Source organism: Stegostoma tigrinum, chromosome 8 (genome assembly GCF_030684315.1).
Source record: "Stegostoma tigrinum isolate sSteTig4 chromosome 8, sSteTig4.hap1, whole genome shotgun sequence".
Classification (NCBI taxonomy): Eukaryota; Metazoa; Chordata; class Chondrichthyes; order Orectolobiformes; family Stegostomatidae; genus Stegostoma; species Stegostoma tigrinum.
In genome coordinates, this window is record NC_081361.1 from 40,233,435 (window position 1) to 40,238,237 (window position 4,803).

A 4,803-nucleotide genomic window follows, 5' to 3' on the forward strand; every position below is an offset into this window, starting at 1 on the left:
TTTGAGTATTTATTCTAACTTTACTGTTGAATTGTCAAGGCAGATATTTTATCAACTGGTCCCTCACCTGAAGCAATTTCAAAACTTGCTTAAATCTTTAAAATTTTGGTTTGTCTTGATCTCCCAAGTAAGCCAATCATGCACTACCTGTAAATGTTTGATCAATTTTTAGATTTCAGATTTCTGTGAACCTGTTAAGTACAGACTAAGAATCTGAGCAATAAGTCTGTCCCAAACCAAAATTTCTAGAAGTTATGCAAATAGTTGGAACTATCCTGGTAAATCTTGTGTAATACAATTTGGAATGCCATGGCAGAACTTAGCAGTTGCTAACAAGTGACCTTAAGCATAGGGGCGGAAAGATAAGGCAAACTTAGACATCCCTTGAACCTGGCACCTTAGTATTGTGACTATACAATGTATGCAAGTACACATTTGAAATAAAAATCTTCACTGGAAGAGAGTTAGGATCTTTAACTTTTCTCAGCTTTCAATGTCCTCATGGTAACACTTAGGCTAGGTGGTTGTGGTTTCAAGCCCAATCACACCAAACTGCTGTACAATTTGAAATGATCAGCTTCTCTAGTGGATTTTAAAATATTCCCAATGGCACATTCTGAAGGACAGAGTTCTCTTGTCTCCCTACACATTTGTTAACTGTTGCTTTGGGACTTGGCTTCATATGAAAGTATTTTTTTGAAATATAGGCAAGTAGCAACTGACTGTAAAGGACATTGCAATACTCTGAAAACAGATGCAATATATAAACGCACATTTCTTTAGAAAGAAGGAATATGCCACAGATGTTAATTTCCAACTCAATAGATTGCCACCTTCCATTGCGAACAGACAACACATCAAATTACAACTAGGCAAGAAACCAACCCATCCAATTCTAAAATATATCACCAAACCGAAGGTAAATTATATGACACTAATTGTCCCCTTTCCTAAAATGCAATTAGGGTAGAAACTTAAACCAAGAGTCAATAGGAATATAAAAGTATTTATTTAACTTTTATAGGACATTACTGGGATGAAACAATGTCAAATACCACACCATTGTTCAACAAATATGTAAACATCTACCATGTTAATTGTAATTATATGTGCCAGGTATTTTAAGTCAAACATTGCGTTTTTGATGGGACTATAGAACATTACAGCACAATACAAGCCCATCGGTCCTCGATGTTGTGCCGACCTGTCATACCGATCTCAAGCCCATCTAACCTACACTATTCCACGTGCGTCCATATGCTTGTCCAATGACGATTTAAATGTACCTAAAGTTGGCGAATCTACTACCGTTGCAGGCAAAGCGTTCCATTCCCTTACTACTGAGTAAAGAAACTACCTCTGACATCTGTCCTATATCTTTCACCCTCAATTTAAAGCTATGCCCCCTCGTGCTCGCTGTCACCATGCTAGGAAAAAGGCTCTCCCTATCCACCCTATCTAACCCTCTGATTATTTTATGTTTCAATTAAGTCACCTCTCAACCTTCTTCTCTCGAATGAAAACAGCCTCAAGGCCCTCAGCCTTTTCTCGTAAGACCTTCCCTCCATACCAGGAAACATCCTAGTAAATCTCCTCTGCACCCTTTCCAAAGCTTCCACATCCTTCTTATAATGCAGTGACCAGAACTGTACACAATACTCCAAGTGCGGTCGCACCAGAGTTTTGTACAGCTTCACCATAACCTCTTGGTTCTGGAACTCGATCCCTCTATTAATAAAAGCTAAAACACTGTATGCCTTCTTAACAGCCCTGTCAATCTGGGTGGCAACTTTCAAGGATCTGTGTACATGGACACAGATCTCTCTGCTCATATACACTGCTAAGAATTTTACCATTAGCCCTGTACTTTGCCTTCCGGTTACTCCGACCAAAGTGCATCACCTCACACTTGTCTGCATTAAACTCCATTTGCCACCTCTCAGCCCAGCTCTGCGACCTACAGCATCCTTCGTCACTATCCACAACTCCACCGACCTGAGTGTCGTCTGCAAACCTATCCTGCGTCCTCATCCAGGTAATTTATAAAAATGACAAACAGCAGTGGACCCAGCATCGACCCTTGCGGTACACCACTAGTAACTGGTCTCCAGGATGAACATTTCCCATCAACTACCACCCTCTGTCTTCTTTCAGCAAGCCAATTCCATTCCTCCGCATTTTGTACAATAGCCTATTGTGGGGAACCTTATCGAACACCTTGCTGAAATCCATATACACCACATCAACTGGTTTACTCTCATCTACCTGTTTGGTCACCTTCTCAAAGAACTCAATAAGGATTGTGAGGCACGACCTTCCCTTCACAAAACCGTGCTGACTATCCCTAATCAATTTATTCTTTTCTAGATGATTATAAATCCTATCCCTTCTAACCTTTTCCAACACTTTACCAACAACTGAGGTAAGGCTCACTGGTCTATAATTACCAGGGTTGTCTCTACTCCCCTTCTTGAACAGGGCAACCACACTTGCTATCCTCCAGTCATTTGGCACTATTCCTGTAGACAATGACGAGTTAAAGATCAATGCCAAAGTCTCGGCAATCTCCTCCCTGGCTTCCCAGAGGATCAGAGGATAAATCCCATCCGGCCCAGGGGACTTATCTATCTTCACCTTCTGAAGGATTTCTAATACCTTTTCCATGTGAACCTCAATCCCACCTAGTCTAGTAGCCTGTATCTCAGTATTCTCCTCGACAACATTGTCGTTTTCTAGAGTGAATACTGTTGAAAAATATTCATTTAGCGCTTCCCCTATCTCATCTGACTCCACACACAACTTACCACTACTATCCTTGATTGAGCCTAATCTTACTTTCATCATTCCTTTATTCCTTAAATACCTATAGAAAGCCTTAGGGTTTACCCTGATCCTATCCGCCAACAACTTCTCATGTCTCCTCCTGGCTCTTCTGAGCTCTCTCTTTAGGTCTTTCCTGGCTACCTCGTAGCCCTCAAGTGCCCTAACCGAGCCTTCACATCTCATCCTAACATAAGCCCCCTTCTTCCTTTTGACCAGAGATTCCACCTCCTTCGTAAACCACGGCTCCCACACTCTACAGCTTCCTCCCTGCCTGACAGGTACATACTTATCTAGGACATGCAGGAGCTTTTCCTTGAATAAGCTCCACATTTCTAATGTGCCCATCCCCCGCAGTTTCCTTCCCCATTCTATGCTCCCTAAATCTTGTCTAATCTCATCGTAATTGCCTTTCCCCCAGCTATAACTCTTGCCCAGTGGTATACACCTATCCCTTTCCATCACTACAGTAAACATAACAGAATTGTGATTGCTATCACCAAAGTGCTCACCTACTTCCAAATCTAACACCTGGCTGGGCTCATTACCCAGTACCAAATCTAATGTGGCTTCGCCCCTTGTTGGCCTATCTACATACTGTGTCAGGAAGCCCTCCTGCACACACTGGACAAAAACTGACCCATCTATAGTACTCGAACTATAGTGTTCCCACTCAATATCTGGAAAGTTGAAGTCCCCCATGACAACCACCCTGTCTCTCTCACTCCTATAGAGAATCATCTTTGCTATCCTTTCCTCTACATCTCTGGAACTATTCGGAGGCCTATAGAAAACTCCCAACAGGGTGACCTCTCCTTTCCTGTTTCTAACCTCAGCCCATACTAGCTCAGTTGACGAGTCCCCAAACATCCCTTCTGCAACTGTAATACTGTCCTTGACCAACAATGCCACACCTCTGCCCCTTTTACCATCTTCTCTGTTCTTACTGAAACATCTAAATCCCGGAACCTGCAACAACCATTCCTGTCCCTGCTCTATCCATGTCTCCGAAATGGCCACAACATCGAAGTCCCAGGTACTCACCCATGCTGCAAGTTCACCCACCTTATTCCGGATGCTCCTGGCATTGAAGTAGACACACTTCAATCCAACTTCTTGCTTGCCGGTGCCATCTTGCTTCCCAGAAACTTTATTTCGGACCACCCTACTCTCAACCTTTTCTATAGTCGAACTACAATTTTGGTGCCCATCCCCCTGCTGAATTAGTTTAAACCCACCCGAACAGCCTTAGCAAATTTCCCCCCCAGGATATTGGTACCCCTCTGGTTCAGGTGAAGACCATCTTGCTTGTAGAGGTCCCACCGACCCCAGAAAGAGCCCCAATTATCCAAGAATCCAAAACCCTCCCTCCTGCACCATCCCTGTAGCCACGTGTTCAACTCCTCTCTCTCCCTATTCCTCGCCTCACTAGCACGTGGCACGGGCAACAAACCAGAGACAACTCTGTCCGTCCTAGCTCTCAGCTTCCATCCTAGCTCCCTGAATTTCTGCCTTAAATCCCCATCTCTCTTCCTACCTATGTCGTTGGTGCCAATGTGGACCACGAACTGGGGCTGCTTCCCCTCCCCCTTAAGGATCCCAAAAACACAGAGACATCATGCACCCTGGCACCTGGGAGGCAACACACCAACTGTGAGTCTCTGGTAATAAAATGCGAGGCTGGATGAACACAGCAGGCCGAGCAGCATCTCAGGAGCACAAAAGCTGACGTTTCGGGCCTAGACCCTTCATCAGAGAGGGGGATGGGGGGAGGGAACTGGAATAAATAGGGAGAGAGGGGGAGGCGGACCGAAGATGGAGAGTAAAGAAGATAGGTGGAGAGAGTGTAGGTGGGGAGGTAGGGAGGGGATAGGTCAGTCCAGGGAAGACGGACAGGTCAAGGAGGTGGGATGAGGTTAGTAGGTAGCGGGGGGTGCGGCTTGGGGTGGGAGGAAGGGATGGGTGAGAAGAAGAACCGGTTAG